Genomic DNA, 21277 nt, shown 5'->3' with positions numbered 1-21277 from the left:
AGCCGGCTGGGCTAGGGGAAACTGGCGTACCTTTTAAGGCGAAGGTCCCCCTAGTTTCCAAATTGGTGGGGCGGAGAAGGGCACTGGGCCAACAACTAGAGGGGGCAGGCCTCTGCTCCTGGACACCATGGAGGATGCCCCTGGTACAGGGACCGTGTTGGGGGGCTCCAGTGCCATTGTTGGGGAGTGCCACATCTAGTGGCACTCCAGTGCCGTTATTGGGGGGGGGGGGAACCACACCCAGTGGTGCTCCAGTGCCGTTGTTGGGGAGTGCTACCTCCAGTGGCATTCCAGTACCATTGTCGAGGAGTGCCACATCTGGTGGCTTTCCAGTGCCGTTTTCGGGGGTACCACATCCGGCTGTACCCCAGTGATCGGTTTTGGGGCACCACACCCAGTGGTGCTCTAGTATTCATGGTTTAGATGGGAGATTCCATACTCGGTGGCACCTCGCCCTCTCCTAATTTGGCAAATATTTCAGGGATCACCACATGCAGTGGTTCCCCATCAACAAGGAAGGAAGATGCCTTGGAGTTGTCCGCACTCGAAGAAACCCAGCGCCCGTCTTATGTGGACCCTCTTGAAGATTTTTTTAACCCCTAGGCCTTTGCGGGTGAAAGTGCCACGAGGGTTAACAAGGACACAGTGGTAGGCACATTGAAAGAGGAGGTGACTACAGCATGGGCAAACTATGTCAAAAGAGGAGGGGACTGGAGAGTTCCGCAAATGCCGGCAAGCAACAGCCACCCTTTCACCGTCAGGGAAAAGGAAAGAAAGAGGAGAGAAGAATTAAGAGGAGCAAAATAAGCTAATAGCAGCCCGCAAAAAGACAGCCATTGAAAAAATGGCAGTCACTGGACTTCGAGAAACTGATAATCAAGTTGCGAGAAGGCCCTGTAGAAAAAGAGAAATGGCCCAGGTTGTAAGAAGGCCAACAAAACAAAGATCCAGAGATGATAGTGCTCAGCCCGAAGAAGACCCCAGAGGATCACAAAAGCTTTTCGAGGAAAAGCATAAAGCCCTCACAGAGGGGAATAAGATAAAGCTGCTCCCAGGAACCCTAGAAGGAATCAGAGCGAGAACAGCATCGCTAGTGACCTTCGAGGAGAAAAGCAAAGGTCTCACCGGACTCAATAAGGAGAAGTTTCTCGCAATGCTAGTAGAGACTAACATCCCAGCAACATATGCAGTGTGAAGAAGCTTCGCAATGTGGGACATCCTATTGCCAACTACTGGGGAGGCAGAAAAGATTACAAAAACAGATGTGGTCTGGAAAGGCTTAAGATGTAAGCCCGAGTACCTGGAGAGAAGACGAACGGTCGTTTCCGTATTGGGTGTCCCGAGCTGCATAAGAGAAGACAACTGGGGGCTATCACTTATTGGACGATATCACTTTGGATATATTATTGGACGATATCACCCATTGTTGAAATTGTTTGGCGCCGGGGCATATGGCGAAATTTTGCCCCCCAAAAAAGACGGAGAACCCACCAACAGCGGTTCCCTTGGAGAAGGTGGAAAAGGGGGGGGAACAAAACAACCAAAGAGAATCCGACGAGTTGGAGTGCAGTCGCAAAAGGAGGAAAGCAGGCAAGAGTGGCCCGGAAGGAGAAGTTGAAGGCAGAAAAACCAAGAGAGGAGAAATCCGGAACCAAAAGAAAATTGACCTCTCAATCTGAGGAGGAGGAGGAGGAGGAGGAGAGTAAAATATTGACAAAGAAAGGGATATCCATGGCCACCATGAAAAAAGGGAAGAAGAAAACCTTGCTCAGTCTGCAGACCCCATGGATGAGCAGAATATCCCTCCTCTTTTCAACACACCCGGTGTAGAAACACCAGCAGCAGAAGAAGTGGTTGTAGAAAAACCTGCGCAGACTGAGAGGACGCGAAAGCGGCCCTTCCTACCCGGCGAGAAAGTGTGCGAGGTGGATGCTACGCAAAGGCAGACAGACCTTAGTGCAGGGCAAAGAAAGCATTTAAAGCAATTGGAGAAGTTAACAGTGGTAGACGGAAAGGAGGTGGAGAAACCAAGCAACTTCCTGAAAGACCCACTACAAATAACTTTTCTAAGGAAGGAAAAGGGTGCGAGGGTTAAGGCATTCTGGAGGATGCTGGTGGAGGCAAAACAAGCTATCCCGGGGCAAAAAATAGTGGACAACGAACATCCATCATTAATGCAGATAGCAGTGAAATGTGAAGGGAGGGTACCCGTTTATGTACACCCGTCCCTTTATAGAACTCTCAAAATAACCTTCCCCCTAGATGTAGGGGACTGGTCCGAGGAGGTCAGTTCACAGCAGAGTTGTAAACTGGCAGCATCAGTCAGTCCTTCAGCATTCTAACCACCGAGGATTTTAGACCCGCTTTCAACGAATATTACTAGTTAGGGAATTATGGCAACAACCTTAAACCTAGCTAGTTTAAATGCGAGGGGCATGAGATCCTGAAGCAAGTCTGCTTGCATGCTAAGAGATCTCGTGGCCCTTGAGGTAGATATAGCTACGATTCAGGAGACCCACTTTGTTGGGCCCGGGGATTCCGTTGTGCTGGTGAACAACTTTAACATTTACTCAGCATATGGCAATTTCCGAAGTCGTGGGGTTTCTGTGCTAGTGAGTCGCACTCTAGCTGTGACGGTTACTCTAGTTGATGCGGACGTTCATGGAAGGCTGGTCGTAGTCGATGTTGCCGTTAAAAGCAGTAAGTTCTGGATTTTGGCTGTTTACGCGCCCAATATCACTGGGGAGAGGGTTTCTTTTTTCGGCAGGTTGAGGTGTTCCTATCGGCGGGTCCGGAGCGGGTAGTTTTAATGGGAGACTGGAATGCCATCCTGGACCCCAAGATAGATAAGGTGGGGGGGATAGAGGGTCGGAGAGGTATGAAAGCTGCCTGTCTGACCTGATGGCCTTGTGCGATCTTGTTGACAGATTCCGTCTGGATCACCTGGGGAGGGAGATGTGGACGTGGCAAGAAAGTGTGGCTTCCTGTTCAAGTATCTACTTGAATAGGATGTTAGTTAGAAGAGGTGACATAGATTTCTTATCTTGTCCCACATTCCACTGGCTGGGTCATTCGGACCATAAATTAGTAATGGCCCATTTGAGAGTAGGTAATAGGCATACGTTGGCTGGCTACTGGAAGTTGAACGCCTCCTTACTGGAGAAGAACGACTTCCGGGGACAGCTGACAACACTAATTCAGCAGGAGTTAGTGGGGGCAGTTACCAGGAGTAGCTGGTGGGTTAAACTTAAGGCTACCATTAGGCTCTTTTGTGTTCAATATAGCCAATGCATTGCGTTAACTAGGGCACAGTCCAAAAGGCACCTAGATGATAGGCTGACTCGGGTGGTGACTGGTGGGAATCCCCTAGAGATAGCAGTAGTTAAGGGGGACCTCCAGCACAAAAAGAAACAGGGCATACCGCCCGGATAATGAACCAAAGGACGCCCCCCCCCAGAAGGGAGAAAACTCACCAACAGCTCCCCAATAGGGCGACTCCATCCAAAGGGGAGAAAAAACAATGTTGGACGGGGCATTCCGCTCTAACAACAAAAATGAAGAGGCAGTAGTGCCAAAGGACAATAAAGGGGGAAGTGCTCACCATGAGGGCTACTTCCCCAAAAGGGGAGCAAATCAAGAAAACAAGGGGGGCATACCGCCTGGACCTTACCAAAACAAAAGGGGCAAAAGCTCCCAAGGACAATAAAGGGGACAATACTCCCCAAGAGGCTGACTCCCCAAAAAGGGAGGCGTTTACTGAAAGAAGCATAGAGCAAGGAGAGTCGGTCCCAAAGGAAAGCGGAAAAGAAATGCCCCCCAAAATAGCCACCCTTCCGCAAAGGAACAGCAAAAACGGTCCAACCCCACCAAAGATCCAACACCAACACCAACACCAACAAGAGGGTCTGCGTGGGGGAAGACCATAGAGAAGCAACTGTCCCCTCAAGAGTACAGAGACCTGTACTTGACCAAGTATAGACAATACATAGAGGGGGGCAGAAATTAAAACCAGTGCCAGGCGCTTGGGAGGCAATCGAGGGCAGAGTCCTGTCCCTCACCATCTCTGATATACCAGAAAACCGTCACCCAGGCATGAAAAAGGAACACATGGCCGGGCTCCTACACAAACTAAACATCCCGGTACTAAACCTGTACCAGAGGAGCTACACCACGTGGGAAATCCTCCTACCCACCAAGGAAGATGCGGTGAGACTCTCACTACAAGAAATCAAGCATGGGAGAATCAAACTAATGCCTGAATACCAGGACAAAAGAAGGACCCAGATGCAGGTATTCAACATACCTATGCAAATACCAGCAGAAATCCTGGAACCCTTCTTCACACAGTTTGGTGAGGTCGAAAGAATAACCCCAGTACAGTCGAAAACCAGCATGCACTTGGGCAGCTATACTGTGACCACGAGGCTAAAGAGAGAAGGCTTCCAGGCGATACCAGCACAGCTGACATTTAAGGAGGCAACTATGATGGAGGGCCGTCATCCGTACTGCTGGTCCTGTCAACCCCTACTCAAGTGACACCAAAGGCGGTCCCAACCCCTTCAGACAGCACTAGTGTCAAAACAGGTTGTCACAACTCCTGCAACCAGAGCACCAACCCCAACACTGAGGAAACCCAGAACTACGCAGGAGGCCAAGGGGGAGGAATGGAGCACGATAACGGGGCAGAAACGGAAGCCCACAATCCCATCTGCCACCATCCCACCCCCAACCCAACAACCGAGGCCCCAACAACAACAGCAGTTTCCACAAAAGCAGCCTCCACAACAGCCGCAGTAGCAGACAAAGCAGATCAGCAGCCGAACCAGCCGTTGAACCAGCTGCAGCAACAACATCAGCTGCCGCGGCCAATTCCACAGCCGATGCCGCAAAAACAGTGGCAACAACAAAAACAGCAGCAGCCGAAGCAGCAGCAGCAGCAGCACCAGCAGAACAGGAGCATCAGCAACAAAAACGGTCGCAGAAACCAGAGCAGCAACAGCATCAACCAGAGAAACAGCAATTAGAGGAGCAGCAACAACCAACGGTCCTCACACCAATTATGATGGGGACCAAGCGAAGAAAAAACTGCTCCTTTGAGGATGAATCCACTAGCAAGAAGGAGAGGAACTCAACCTCACCACTACCCGGTCCATTCGAAAGAATAAAAAAGAAAAGTAAAAGAAGAAAAGGGGAAGAAAAGGCGGCCCCCACTCCCTGTGAGCATACACCACCCCTAACAACAACACAACCCACTTCCACCCCATAACCACACACTTCACCAACACTAGACACCGCATCAACACCAGACACCGTCCCAAAACCAATAACAGACACCACATAAACACCAGACACCATATCAACACCAGACATTACACCAACACCAACACCAGACACCACACAAACACCTGTCCCCACACCAATGAAAATTGAGCCACCACCCCAGAAAGAAAAGAATGAACCTGGGAGGGTGAGAGACCCTTCAGACTCCCCCACTCACGGACTTACTCCAACAAGGACCCTCGCCCTTGAAACAAGGGAGGAACTTTGTTTTGTAGACCCCCTGTCTGTGGCAACAGATTTACCACACCGGTAGAAAAAAAATTTTAAACCTCTGCTGGACTGCCAACAGATAGAGGCAAAAGACGTTAATGTCCCCTCTAATTTCCCGAACGCCCCACTGCTAACAACTTTCATCAGGCTCCCAGAGGCTTGCAAGACCAACGTGTGGACAATGCTGGAGGCCGCTGAAGGGGCTGTTCCGGGAATTGAATCCATTAGAAAAAATGACCCCTCCCTGGACGAACTGTCAAAACAATACAAGAGAAGGATCTCAGTATTGGTTCATCCATCACTTTATAGGGCCTTGAAATTGACTTTTCCTTTAGACCTTAGCGTCATTGCGAGAGAAGGTCAGGGCATGAAAAACCTGACCACCTGGAGCATTGCATACAATGTCGGCATCCTTTCCCCAACTGACTTCTTAAGGTAGGTAGCATGGCTTTGAATTTGGCTAGTCTGAATGCGAGGTGCTTGAGATCATTGGGCTGGGCGGCTTGCCTCTGGCATGACCTCTTGTCCATGGAAGTGGATCTTGCTGCGATTCAGGAAACGCATTTCGTTTCTTCTGTGGACTAGCAGGTGCTGGCCCAAGATTTTGAGGTTTTTTCAGCATATGGCAGCCCACGGGGGAAGGGAGTCTCCTTGCTAATTAAATGGATCCTGTCTGCGACTGTCGACGTTGTTCATAGGAATGCGGAGGGCAGGCTGGTCGTGGCCGATGTTGCCGTAAAAGATTCTGTGTTTCGGGTGATCGCGGTTCATGTGCGGAGCACCGCTTGTGAGAGGATCTCATTCTTCGATCAGCTCAACGTGTTTGTAGATTGTCAGAAGCGGGTAGTGCTAATGGGGGATTGGACGCTATCTTAGACCCCAAGATAGATAAGGTAGAAGGCGAAGTAAGAGGGTCAGAGAGGTGTGAGCTCAGCCCGACTGACCTGGTAGCTAGATGCGATCTGGTCGACAGGTTTTGGGTCGAGTATCCAGGGCGGGAGATGTGGATGTGGATCAATAGCGTTTCCTTCTATCCGAATATGTCTTTAGACAGGATACTAGTTAGATGAGGCGAAATAGATTTCACACTAGATAAGGCCAAGACGAAGAAGCAGTTAGAGCAGAAACTAGCCCTGGCTACGGAGGAGGGTGATAGGGTTAGTCAGGAACTAGCTAAGCGGGACCTTCTACACAAAACTAGCGTGCATTACGAAGGCCAAGTAGTTAGATCTAGGCTTAGAAAGCTAGGCAATGAAGCAGTCAATTCTGATGCAGACGTCCACCGTGAGGTTTCTAGGCATGGCTCGGACAAATACATTGCTAAAGTCAGACATCCGGATGGACGCATCCTGGAATTGACTTGGGACATCTGCGAAGGGTTTCCAGAACATTTCGAGGAGCGTTTTACGCAGCAGCCCAATCTTCCAGTCCTTGAGTTTAGTGACTATTTGGCCGACTCTCCCTTGCCTTAAGAGCAGCTAGTTGCGAGGGCCGGGTGACGGAGCGGGAGGTCTTTACTGCGCTGAAGCAGGTCAGCTGTGACAGTTCGCCGGGACTCGATGGTCTGCCATACAAACTGTATTTGAGGCTGTTGTTCATATTTCTGCCTCTTCTGACGGATGTGTTCAACCATTGGTTTGCTCAGGTATCCATTTCAGGGCAGATCACCAAGGGAGTGATCACATTGCTGAAGAAAGTTGGCGGGCATGGAGGGGAAGATTTAGACAACTACAGGCCCATAACTCTGCTTAACACAGGGTTGAAGATTTTGGCCACGTTCTGTCAAATCGGCTGCAGGTTGTTATCAGTGAGTTGGTTTAACCGGAACAGAACTACACTGTGAAGGGGAGATCGATTCAGAACAACTTGCACCTGATCTGCACGATCCTAGAGGGGGCAAATAGATGACGACACGGAAGCTGCGCTGATCAATTTAGATCAGTCTAAGGCGCTCAATAGGGTCAACCATCGTTTCCTGGCATTTGTCTTAGAGGCCACCAGTTTTAAACCGGACTTCTGCAAGTGGATCTTCGTGATGTATCCACAGCCCATGGCTGTTGTGCAAGTCAATGGAAAGTGCTCAAAACCCTTTGTTATATCTCGATCGGTTTGTCAGGGTTGTCCACTGTCGCCCCTTCTTTATGTCCTGGATTTGGAGCCTCTGCTCCGCAAGCTTAGACATGGGGAGGCAAATTCGGCCCTGCACGGAATGGGTCTGCCTGGTGGCTCAGCTGCCAAGGTATTCACATTCGCCAATGATGTCACGGTCTTCGTGTCAAGCTTCAGAGACATTGAAATTGTGTTGGAGGCGCTCGCACAGTACGAAAGAATCATGGGGGGGGGCCAAGATAAACCACAGTAAGTCGGTCGGACTGCGGTTGGGCGCCTGGATTGGCAATGCAAACCTCCCAGCACCCTTCAGCTGGACGGATGGCTCAGTTCAGATCCTCAGCGCGTGGTTCGGACTGGGTCTCCAGCTTGATGAGAATTGGTCGGAGGTACGGTCAAAGGTGGAGGCTGCGGTCAACAGTGGCTTCCTAGGAAACTTTCCTTAAAGAATAGAGACGAGGCGTGTGCCACATATGTCTTCCCTCTCATCCTTTACTGACTGGCTGTACTTCCCTTGCCTGCACAACACCTAAAAGCTCTTGTCGAACTCTTGTCCTCTCTCCTTTGGGACAGATGAAGACACTGGGTTAGTGGACAGGTCTGGATTCAACGTCCATGTGAGGGAGGTTTGGGAATGCCGGACTTGAAGTGTCATTGAGAGGCTGAGAGGCTGGCCTCCTTGAGTCACTACCTTTAAGAAGAGCAACTGTGGCAACCCGCGATTACTGCCACCTTTCCCGACCTCATTCTCGACTCCTCTATCGAGAGTCGTCGCAGGCCGCGGGGGATTCAGCCTTCCTTGAAAGAGTGCCGAGCTGCACTAAAACGACTACCAAGGTCCAGTGACCTTGTGACTGCTACCCATAGGGAACTCCACAGGGATCTAGTGAGGGGGGGGGGGCTGCCGACGACCCGCTATGCGCGTGTTTGGGTTAGCAATAGAGTGAGATCCAGTCTGCATGGAGTTGGGCGCCAGGTTCGAGTCATCTGAACAATTTGGAGTTCTCTCTACCTTGGCAATTGCCCCGAAATGCACTTCCACTTAACAACATATAATGCAATTCTGGTTCTTTGGAGTCACCTGCTTATCCCCGTTGTGGAACAATGGCCGTAGAAACTACTGATCACGCTTTTTTCAACTGTCGTGAACTCTGCCAGTACTGGTCATATGTCAGTGAGGTGACGGCTCGCATTGATCCCGAGCATCCTCGCCCAATTACTGTATCCAATGTCATTGACAACGTGAGGCCGCTGTGGGACAGAGAAAGACAAATGGTCTACATCGCAATCTTGGCCGTAGTGAGAATGGTGATTTGGACGTCGAGACTGCAAGATGGCCGGAGGTTGCTACTTTTTTCTGATCAGGATCTGAGTGCTTTCTTTAAACACCAACTACGAGTAAAGATCGGATGCGACAGAGGAAGGTTGCATCGTGTTGCTTTTGAAAGAAGATGGATACATGTAGCAAGTCTGTGTGTACGAAAAGGAGCCAAATTTGTTCCCCGCCTAGGTGTGGAATGCGCAGTTCCGTCAATCATAATCAATTTTCAACCTCTTGGCTAGCCGAGTGAATGCTTCATCTCTCCTCAACTAGTAAGCCTCCAAGATCCCCACTCCCTCCTATCTGCAATTTTTCTTCCCCCCCCCCCCTCACTCTAAATCTCACCCATCTTGGAGAGAAGGAAATCAATCACTAACGCCCCATCCTTCACCCACAAAATTTTATTTTCTCCATTTCGTCCCATCTATAGAGCATCCCCACTTAGAGACTGGCCTGCAGGAGCTCAGGTTCCTTTACAAACTGAAATGAAACAGGTGATCTATCAACTAGAGGGGGTTGGGAGGGTCCTACTAACCATTTTTGTATTTTTTCTTCCCCCGCCCTCGACACAAATGAATTATTAGTTATCTTTTTTTTTTTTTTTTTTACACGTAAATAAAAAATGTTTTAAAATTGGTTTCTAAGTAGGACGTCCCTCAGTATGAATGGGTGAATTCGGTATTATGGTGAAAGAAGATACCAGCTAAGAGGAATTTTTTGTTTAGTTCTGGAGTGACAAGGATGACCAACGACCCCCATTACCCCTCACTTTTGAGTTGGCCTTGTGCCTAAGTGTTTTGTTCAGTTGAAACTTACATTATAATTTTAGCCTGAATAAAGAATTTAATATCTCAATGTGTAGTATCTGTTCTGCAGATGCTGCACTTAAGGGAATTTGTCCCAGTCAAAGGAGGGGAAACCCTCTATACTGGGAGAATTATTATTTTTGGTCACGACCAGAGTGCCCCTTTTTTCCCTACTTTTAAGGGAGAAGAAAAAGCTGTATTCTAGGTTGGCAGTATTTTGCGTGAACACTCGACAGAGATGGCAGAAATTTTCTGTTCTATGTCTATCCTTGTAGCCATGTCACTAGTAAGGGTGCTGGAGGTAAACGTTTTATCTGGGCTGACATTATCCGCCTGATAGTCAGGGACCCGAACCTTGGATTAACCACTAAGGAGGCTGTCCTATCAGCAGGCGCAAAGTACTGGGGCTGCTGTATTGCCATTTGGTGAATGGATTCTGGACCATGCAGTAGTCTCTGGTGGGGCCTCTCGATGCCATACTAATGGGTAATTGTTACGGCTTTACCTTATCATGTGCTACAAAAGAAAAAAAAAAATTCTTCGTTACTTTTCTCTCTTTGTTTCCCCTCTCTGTCCTGCTCTAAGCAAGTCTGACGACCTAGTCCACAAACTCCAAAATTCCATCATGACAAGTTTCAATAAAAAATACATGATTAAACCCGGATCTGAAATTTCCAACGTAGACCTCCACTACCATGTCTCCTTCTCCAACATCAGGGGTCTACGTTCTAACCTTCCAGAGGTTGAAGCCCAATTACAGGAGACTAAACCAGACCTTTTATTTTTAAGTGAAACTGGAATTGGACAGACTATTTCCCGAAATGAGTTTGTAATTAAAGGATACTCTAACCTAACTTCCAAATCTGACCCCCAAGATCGCCATGGGCATGGAATATGTGCCTATATAAAAGATGGCTTTCCATGTGGTAGGGACATCTCCAGAGAAGATCCTAACTTACTCTATATGTGCTTCTGAGTAGCACTAGCTCACACTACGGCATTTATATTTACTCTCTATCGCCCCCATAACAGCGGAGTTACTATCTTTAAAAGCATATCTGAGAAAATTGACCAAGTTCTATCAGCATATCCTTCAGCTAACATTCACGTATGTGGAGACTTCAATGTTCACAATGTGGAATAGTTGACCCACTCAAACAAGACCGATGATGAGGGGAGATTCTGTCATGATTTCTCCATTGCTTATGACCTCACTCAGATTGTTCACGAACCCACCCGTGTGCCCGACAATGACGGCCAGTATGCGAGCCTACTAGACCTTTTTCTCACAACTTGCCCTGAACTATGTTCAGTTTCCGTTCTGTCTCCTCTTGGATCTTCCGACCACTCAGTTGTATCAATTAAGATAAAAATGAAATGTAATAAGTCCTCAGACGTACCTCTCCATCGTACAGTATATCGATACACTATGGCTGACTGGGATAGTTTCCGTACATTTATATCGGATCTTCCTCTGCATTCCATGTTTAAAAAGGATGTGTCGTCTATAGTATCAGACCTGACGGAATGGTTATTTGTAGGTATAGACAATTTCATACCCTCGAAAAAGTTCCAGCAAAAACCTAACAGCCAGCCATGGTTTTCTCCAGAATGTGCTGCTGCTATTGCACACAGAAATCACTTTTTCCACTGCTTCCAACGTAATAGATGTATGGAAACTAAAGCCGCTTTCAGGACTGCCAGCAACCATTGTAAGAAAGTAATAAAGAACGCAAGAGAGTTGTATGCTCAGTCCGTCAAGTCCAAAGTAGCTGAGCAGCGGCTTGGTTCCCACCAGTTTTGGCAAATTGCAAACAGAATCCTGAGCAGAAGCGTGTGCTCTATCCCAACTATCATCAATGGATGTGAGTTAATCTCGTCAGCATCAGACAAAGCCAAACTCTTTGCCGATAACTTTGCAGCCAATTCTACCCTTTGCGACCAAGGCTGCCAACCCCCAATATTTCCTCCTGTATCAGAAAACGCACTATGTGATATGCGTATATCTGTACGTGATGTTGCCAAGCTAATCAAAAACCTTGATTCCAGTAAAGCAACCGGCCCTGACGGTATTCCAACTATAGTACTCAAAAAACTTCAACCAGAACTAGCACCCGTACTTACAAAACTGTTTAAACGTTGTCTTAAGGAGAATTGCTTCCCATCACCCTGGAAAATCTCATCAGTATGCCCCATATTAAAGAATTCAGGTGATCGTTCATTCCCCTCTCAGTACAGGCCAATAAGTCTCCTGTGCATCATGAGTAAGTTGCTGGAATCTGTGTTAAATAGAGAAGTAATCAACCATCTCAGCAAAAATAACCTTCTTAGTGACACACAATATGGTTTCCGTTCTGCTAGATCTACAGAAGATGTGCTTACAGTTATATCTCATAGGATTAGCGAATCTCTCGACAGAGGCAACCTTTCTAGGGCAATTGCTCTTGACATACTAAAGGCCTTTGATAGAGTATGGCATAAAGGTTTACTTCACAAGATCTCTAGCTATGGTATAGCTGGAAATGTCTTCTCAATTATTAAATCATTTCTCTCTGATAGGTTCATAAGAGTAGTAGTTGATGAGTAAAAATCAGAAGCTCACAGTATAAATGCTGGAGTCCCTCAGGGGTCCATCCTGGGCCCAACTCTTTTCCTGATCTACATAAATGATCTTCCAAATCACATCCTTACATCATTCGTAGACATTTTTGCTGACGACACTACCATCTATGGTAGCACATCTAAGACAGTAAACGACCAAGTTCTCTCCGATTCTCTCTCCTCTGATCTTGATCACGTTGTACAATGGGGAAAGGAGTGGCTGGTTACTTTTAATGCATCTAAAACCAAGCTTCTATCTTTACATCATCAACGTTCTGATTCTCATTTGGCATCAATTAAAATGAATGGCTCTCGTCTTGGGGAGGCCTCAAGTTTTGACAGGCTTCTGGGCTTGACCTTTACTCCTGATCTTAAATGGAATACGTACATCAAATCTGTTGCCAAGGCCGCTGGAAAAATGGTCGGATCCTTCTATCGATCCAGTAATCTCACTCCTGATGCAATTCTCTAACTATATAAGAGCTAAATACGTCCAAGGATGGAGTACTGTTGTCACATATGGGCAGGAGCTGCTAGAAAAGACTTGTCCTGCCTTGATAGGGTTCAAAATAGACTTTGTGGCCTGGTGGGAGATGTCCTTTTCTCTTCGCTGCAACCTCTATCTCACAGAAGAGATGTTGCGAGTTTGTCTGTATTTTATCATTATTTTCATGGCAAGAGCTCAGCTGAGCTTCAATCTATGGTCCCCCCTCGCCAAACATTCACAAGAAACACTCGTCTAGCAGAAAACACTATCACTAATTTTCCCCACTCTTTATCTGTGCCTAAACCTAAATGTAGATTCCATGAGCAAAGCTTCTTTCTTAGAACTGCACGCCTGTGGAATTGTCTTCCGTTTTCCTGCTTTCCAGCTGTCTATAATATGGTTGTCTTCAAGTCCAACGTGAACAAGTTTCTGATGAGCCGTTCCGCTTAAGTTAACAAATTTACCGAACTTCCATTATTATCGATTACTATATTGTCCTTTTGACTACTCTACACTTTTTAACCCTTATCCTTGAGTGGCCTATCGGCCTTGATAAGTGGTGACGCCAATGTAAAAAAAAAAAAAAAGCTGGTCCCCCCCACACACACACACATTATAAACGACCCTATGTCACATTTGCTTTCGTGGGGAAGCCAATAAATACCTAAATAAATAGAAACGAGGGTTGCCTTTTTTTTTTTTTATTGTTCTTGGCATTCAGGCCGGTTGTTTTTAGCCTTTCGAACAAGATCAAAGTGTAGTATCTGTTCTCCCAGCTACCTCATTTTCGATTTTCCAAGGGATCCGCCACCGGGCTCTCGAGCTAGGTTTAAGGCACTTAACTGTTGTCACTTTGACTTATTAACCTGGGTTAGTGGGATCGACCCCCTTTTTGGGGAGTCAGGACCCTTTTTGCTCCCCCCAGGACCGACGCCATTGTGTGGTAGTTTGCAACCAAAACCGATCCCTTCTTTGTGAGTTTGGTGTTTTGGGACCGACAACACTTTCTTTGGGAGACGCGACCTGATCAGGTTAGCTTTAGTCTTTTGGGTACTTCGTTTCCTCCTCCCTTGAGGTTGAAATGGTCTATTTTCTCCACACTTAATTCGCACTAGCAGCACTCTGACCTGCTAGGCAACCACTGTTTCTTCCTTCGTTGCTCTCCCCCTAACAGGAGATCGAGCAGACTGGGGCCACTTTCTCGCTTCCTTGTTTTGTGTTTGTGGGAAGGGTTTTTTTAGGATTTTTTCTTCATTTCTGGTCCCCTCTTGGGACAGAAATGTCTATCCGCCTCTTTTCTTAATTGCGACGCGGTACTCTGACCTGCTAGCACCCACTGCGTCTCCCTTCTCTGCTCTCCCCCTTATGGGGGATCCGAGCTGCTAACCCGACGTCCCAGCCAGGGGAGGTTAAACCTCTGTTCTCTTCTGATCCCACTCCACCCCTTCCACCCCTGCATTTCCCCCTACTTTTTCTTTTTTCCCCGCTACACTTTGGTCTGTGTCAGCGGCCAGTGCAACACCTCCACAATGCCGGGTAGAGGGGACATACCACCCCAGATGCACCACATTGTTCCCCTAGTAAGCTCCCTGATGGAGGGAGCAACTCACAGCTACGCAGAAGAAGAAGAGAAAGGCAGGGTAGGGCCACAGCCCGTGGCGACCCTGGAGAAGCCACCAACTGGTGAACAACCAAGATTGGACCCTGCTTCTCAAGAGGAGCAAAGGTAACGGCTGACGAGGGAACAAGGCATGTTTCAGGTGGACCACACGTGGTGTCACTTCTCGCACCTCAATCCTCGACGGCCGAAGACGACCCATCCAGTCCTGCTCCCCATGAGTGAAACCACCAGCAGAAGAAGAGGAGAAATTAAGGCACGAGGAGGCAATCGACGTCTTTGGTGGACCACAGCTGGTGGAACCCCCAGCTCCTGAGTCCACCACACCATCACCCAAATGTAGCACTCCAGTTCCCCAAGAGGACAGCCCTCCTCACGGAAAAAGGGGAAAATGATGAGGATGAAGTAGCTGGAAGGACTAAAGTGCTAATCAATGAAGCGATCTTTAAAGATCCTCGACGGGGTGACCAAAGATCCATTCTGCTTCAACGCTCCTCAAGAGACCAAGCCCCAACCAGCCACCTCTCCAGACAGGGAGATACCCAGCAACAAAAGTTCGGAATCCAGCAACATCCTAGCAACGAAAACTGGAGGAGAGGCAACCACCATAAATGGTGGACCACAGCAGGTGGCACCCAGGAGCCAACAACCCTTTCTCAGAAAGAAAAAGAAAGAAACCAAGGAGGCAGGGACCGGCAGATTGGCACATTGATTGGCCGGCTCTCATCCCACTGGGCAAACCACTAACCCCCGATCAGCAGAAGCAGCAACAGCAACACCCAAGCTAGACGACAGTGTCCTGGACTCCCAGTGTCAGTGAGGAAGACACAGAATGGGGTCTGCAAACTCAAATATCCCCTCAGGAATACCGGGATCTCTTTGAGTCCACTTACAAGGACCTCACAGAACGGAACGTCATTAAACCCCTCCCAGGAACTGCAGAGGACCTTTCACCTTGGACCCGAAGAAAAGAGATCTCACAGGAGTAGATAAGGACAACATGGTAGACATCCTCCTGCATCTGAAAATCCCAGCAAAATACATATGCAGAAGAAGCTACGCTCCCAAACCAAAAAGAGGCTGAAAAGACAGCCAAGAAGACGAATCTGTGCTGTAAAAGCATCAAACTCCAGCCAAACGGTTACCAACGTCGCCGTGCTGAACGTCTCTGTCTCATAGGAGCAAAACAACTAGGAGCGGAAGACGTGGTGTCGATGGCCACAGCAAGCAAGAAAAGGAACATCCGGACTGGGGACTACAGACTCCAGATGCGCCTCAACAGAGCCGGCGCCAACCAAATCCCAGCAATGTTAAGATGCGAGGAGGGGACACTATCTGTCATAGTAGAGGGATGGAGACCGCACTGCTGGCATTGTCAGTAGCAGAGGCACATGGCAAAAGATTGCCCCAAAAGAAATCCGATCAAAACCCCTGCAGCCGTCGACAAGCTTCATGTCCCAGAGACGACAACCAAGCCAACAGACCCATCCCCCAGCATTGGATGGGCCACAGTAACTCGAAAGGGAAAAACAAAGTCCCCCAATTCTGGCCAGCAAGCGAACGGAAAACAAGCGCCGCAGCAACAACAACAGCTGCTGCAGCTGATACTGCCAAAACGGCCAGGACAAAATGATCAGCAACCACTGCAGCCAAACACGTCACACCCCAAACAGCAGAAGCAGCAGCAGAAGAAGCATCATCATCATCATCATCAACAACAACAACAGCAAGAGGAGCAGAACAAACCACTCCAGGAACAACGACTGGACGAACTGAATTGGGGACCAAGAGAAGGAAGGAATGCTCCTCGGAAGATGAATCTGCCAACAAGAGGACAACAGGGACCCCCCTCCCCCCGCACTCCCCTGTTCATTCGAGGAACAAAAGAGAAAGAAAAAGAAAATTAAAAAGATAGAAGGGGAAGAAAAGGTGTCCCCCTCAACCACCTGTGAGCATACACCATCCCAAACAACAACAAAAACACCCCCACCCCCAAACCAGACCAAACATCACACCAACCACCACACCAACACCCAACACAGCACTAACACCAGACACCACACCAACATCGTACACCTCATCAATACCTGACACCGCACCAACACCCACCCATCCCAATGCAAACTGAACCACCACCCCAAAGAGAAAAAGAAATGAATAAATCCGAGAGAGGGAGGGACCGCTCTGCCTCTCAAGAACCGACAAAAATAAAAGAACTTTGCAAAATTGACCCTCTGTCTGTGGCAACAGCACTTTCACATCGGCAGAGAAAGACTTTAAAACCATTGCTGGATTGCCAACAGATAGAGGGAAAAGATGTCAACATCCCCACTCATTTCCCAGACTTAATACTTAGTAACTTTCGTTAGAACTCCAGAGGCTTGCAAGAGCAACTTGTGGTCCATCTGGATCCAGCTGAAAGGGCCTCTCCAGGTATTTAAGAAAAGTGACTCTTCCCTTGACGAACTGTCAAAACAATGCAAGGGAAGGGTCCCAGTGTAGGTCCATCCATCTCTCTACAGGCCCCTAAAATTGACTTAGATGTTGGCGGCATTGTGAGAGAAGGCCAGGAAAAACCTGATCTTCTTGAGTATCGCGTACAATGTCGGCGTCCTTCTGCCAACCGACTTTGGAGCCAAGTGCAACACACCTTAATGTAGGTAGCATGTCTTTAAATTTGGCCAGTTTGAATGCGAGGGGCTCAAGATCATCGGGCTGGGCAGCTTGCCTCTGGCACAACCTCTTGTCCCTAGGAGTGGATGTTGCTGCAATCCAGAAAACGCATTTCGTTTTTTATGTGAACTGTCAGGTGCTGAACCGGGATTTCAAAGTTTTCTCGGCATATTGCAGCCTGCAGGGGAAGGGAGTCTCCTTGCTAGTGAAACGAATTCTGTCTGTGACGGTTCATGTTGTTGGACTTGTTCATAGACTGTCAGAAGCGGGTAGTGCTAATGGAGGATTGGAACGCTATCTTAGATCCAGAGTTAGATAAGGTAGGAGGCGAAGCAAGAAGGTCAGAGTGGTGCGAGCTCAGCCTGACTGATCTGATAGCTAGATGCGATCTGGTCTACAGGTTTCGGGTCGAGCATCCAGGGCGGGAGATGTGGACGTGGACCAATAGCGTTTCCTCCTATCTGAATATCTCTTTGGACAGGATACTAGTTAGAAGAGGCAAAATAGATTTTCTATCTTGCCCCATGTTCACTTGGTTGGATCAGTCAGACCATAAACCATGGCCTGGCTGAAGCTAGGAAATAGGCCTAAGTAAGCAGGGTATTGGAAGTTAAACACCTTCCTTCTGGAGATACAAGACTTCCAGGATCAGTTAAGAGAATTAATTAAAAAGGTACTAGTAGGAGCAGTTACCGGGAGTAAGTGGTGGTTAGGTTTCAAAGCCAAGATCAAAAGCTTCTCTATCAAGTATGCCCAGTGCCTCACACTAGATAAGGCCAAGATGAGGAAGCAGCTAGAGCAGAAACTAGCCCGGGCTACAGAGGAGGGTGATAGGGTTAGTCAGGAACTAGCTAAGCAGGACCTTCTGTGCGAGACTATGAAGGTCAAGTAGTCAGAAGTTTAGAAAGGCAACGAAGCAGTCAACTCTGATGCTGTTGCACATCATGAGATTTCTAGGCTCGGACAAATACATTACAAAAGTTAGACATCTGGATGGACACACCCTTGAATCGACTCGGGAGATCTGCAAGGGTTTTTGAGAACATTTTGAGGAGCGTTTTACACAGCAGCCAGATCTTCCGGTCCTTGAGTTTAGTTGCTGGGAGAGTCGCCAGCCTGTCCCGTTGTAGGACGACGGCCGCAGAAACAACTGATCATGCATTTTTCGATTGCCGCGAACTCTGCCAGTACTGGTCGTATGTTGGCAAGGTGATGGCTCATATCAATCCCGAACATCCTCGCCCGATTACTGTATCAAACATAGTGGACAATGTGAGGCCGCCGTGGGACCAGGAGAGGCAAATAGACTACATCATCATCCTGGCCGTGACGAGAATGGTGATTTGGACATCGAGACTGCAAGATGGCTGGGTGGTGCTGCCTTTTTCTGATCAGGATCTGATCGCTTTCTTTAAACACCAACTACAGATAAAGATCAGATACAACAGAAGAAGACTGCATCGCATGGCTTTTGAAAGAAGAATGATACATGTAGCAAGTCTGTGTGTACGAAGAGAGGCCAAATTTGAATACATGTTCCCCACCTAGGTGTGGAGCATGCAGTTCTGGGGTTTCCGTCGGACCCTCGCCCTTTTCCAATTTTACTTTCTTCAGCCTCTCAGCCAGCCGAATAAATCTTGTTTCCCTAATTAGAAAGCCTCTAAGACACTCAACCTCTAAAAACAACAATTTTTTCTTTTGCCCACCCCCGCCTCGAAATTCTCGAAATTAAACTCATCTTGGAGGAAATAAAATCAAACACTAACACCCCCCCGCCCTCACTGCCAATTTTTTCTTTTCTCTCCTATTTAGGACACAAACTCTCCCCCCTTCATTTAGAGGCTGCCCGTTAAACCTTGGTTCCTTTACAAACCAGAGTGAAACGAGTGGTCTAGCATTTTAGACAGGGTTGGGAGGGCCTTACTAACAAGGTTTTTTTTTCCCTCATGTCCCTCGACACAAATGAAATTTTTTTTAATATTGTTATCTTTTTTGTATTTTTTGATATAAATAAAAAATGTTTTAAAATTGGGTTTAAGTAGGAACAACCACACACACATAAATACAAATTGAAAAGGGTAACCATGATAAAAGATGCTGGCCGAAAAGGGTAACCATGATAAAAGATGCTGGCCGAAAGAGAAATCTTTTAAAATTTACAATAGAGACGAGATGGATCAATCAACCTGCTGGCCGAAAGAGAAATCTTTTAAAATTTACAATAGAGACGAGATGGATCAATCAACCTCTTTTTGAGTTGGCCTTGTGCCTAAATTTTTTGTTAATTTTCCCAATTGTATTTTTTTCCTGTGAATAAAAAATTTAATATCTCAAAGTGTATATCTGTTCTGGCAGATACTGCAAGCAAAGACCATTCCGGCAGATGCTGCAAGCAAAGACCATATGTGGGGTTGCCCCCACATATAAATTATTGGTCAATGAAGGGGAAACCCTTCATACCAATTGTCACTATCCAGCTCCCCTACTCCCCGGTGAGCTGGTCCCCATTTCCCCTTCACTCTCCACATTAAAAAACGGCCTTGTGCCTAATTTGCTCAGTGAGGAAGCAAATAAATACCCTGTTGTTCTTGGCCTCTGGGCCGGGATCAAAGTGTAGTATGTTCTGCAGATGCTGCATTTAAAGGTAATTTGTCCCGGTCAATGGAGAGGAAACCCTCTATACTGGGACAATTATTATTTTTGCTCCCAACCATAGTGCCCCTTTTATCTTTTTTTCGGGAGCTGGTTTAACCCTACTTTAAAAACAACCTTGTGTCACATTTTGCTTTGGTGGGAAAGCAAATAAATACTAATAGAAAAGAGGGGTTTTAATATGAATATCAATACACACACCAAAAAACGAATTCATAGGAGTGTCGATAGATTTGTTATTAATGTTATACACATTATTTAACTTTTATTTAGGCCACATCGAGTAGTCCTGCTTTTAATTCATTTAAGGTAAATCAAACATATGCAAGTGCTGTGATAGTCATCATTACCTCCTCTTACATTACTATAAAGAAAGGTGTTTCAAAAAACAATAAAAAAGACAGGTGGCTGTTGTGTTAGTTCCATACCTTGAATAAATCGGAAGTTAGGAAAAGTTACTTCCCTTTTACACTTGCCACCAGGGCGTCTTTTGTAAATAAAGCCTGCCTTCTTTAGCTCTCGTTCTTTTTTATCCATTCTGCATCACAACCATCCCATCAGATTAGCCTCCAAACATAGCATAGTGTCAAGAGTGGGATTACAAGGACATATTTTTTACCAAAATTGGATTGGAAATAATGAATAAGCAATGACATTTGTTTTCCACATAAGTTAAAAAAAGACAACCACGTGCGTAGCCACTAAACACAAAAGTTAAGATAATTATCTTATACCAAATCGATATTATTTAGCGTGGAAGCTTCAACCCAAGTGCCATCACCAAAAAATAGATTAGTCCAAACCTTGCCAAATCAATGGACAGATTTATTCGGCAAGTCAGGCTTCATTTTGAAGGCCCAATGCACAATGTTAACGATGATATCATGGGCTGGTGTTGAAGGACAAGAAATAAGCGACACATTTATCTTTCAACATGAAGAAGAAAGGACAGTTGAAAACTACATTAAATACTTTAGACAGTATGCGAACCCAAGGTCGAATTTTCATGTAGCAAGACACGAACTGCTGCAGTGCAGACAAAATTCAGATGAATCGGCACACTCATTTTTGAAATGGCTTCGTCAAATAGCCAAACAGTGTAGATACGACCAAATAATGGAGGATACCCTTGTAGTCTATCCCTTCATATTTGGAATTTATCTAAAGTCAGCACAGAAATCCTTAATCAAAGAAGGTAATGATCTGACTATAGCAAGAGCGCTACACATAGTAGAGACAGAGGAGGCGACTTGCAAGCAAGTTGAAGTGATACGCAGCCCAGTGAAAGAGAACAGACTAGGAATAGTAAAAAGCCAACACAATGTGGACATTGTGGCAAAGGAGAGTGCTCAGCAAAAGGACAACACTTTGCAAACGTCTGCCGCCCCAAAATGGGAGATAAAAAACAAGTACAGAAAATAATGACAGTCACAGGGGCATAAAAACAGGTGAATCCATAT

General features: G+C 46.9%; 1 protein-coding gene across 8 annotated transcripts in view; it reads right to left on the bottom strand.

The window, feature by feature from the left end:
• The window catches only part of LOC145293826 (potassium voltage-gated channel protein Shaw-like), a 523690-nt gene that overhangs the window by 18707 nt on the left and 483706 nt on the right, over positions 1 to 21277 (bottom strand). The gene's annotated exons all lie outside the window — the stretch shown is intronic.

The sequence above is a fragment of the Euprymna scolopes genome, chromosome 15, assembly GCF_053919585.1.
Source record: "Euprymna scolopes isolate OS-2025 chromosome 15, ASM5391958v1, whole genome shotgun sequence".
Classification (NCBI taxonomy): Eukaryota; Metazoa; Mollusca; class Cephalopoda; order Sepiida; family Sepiolidae; genus Euprymna; species Euprymna scolopes.
Note: the sequence above shows the minus strand (reverse complement) of the source record. Positions and strands in the feature narration are given on the sequence as shown.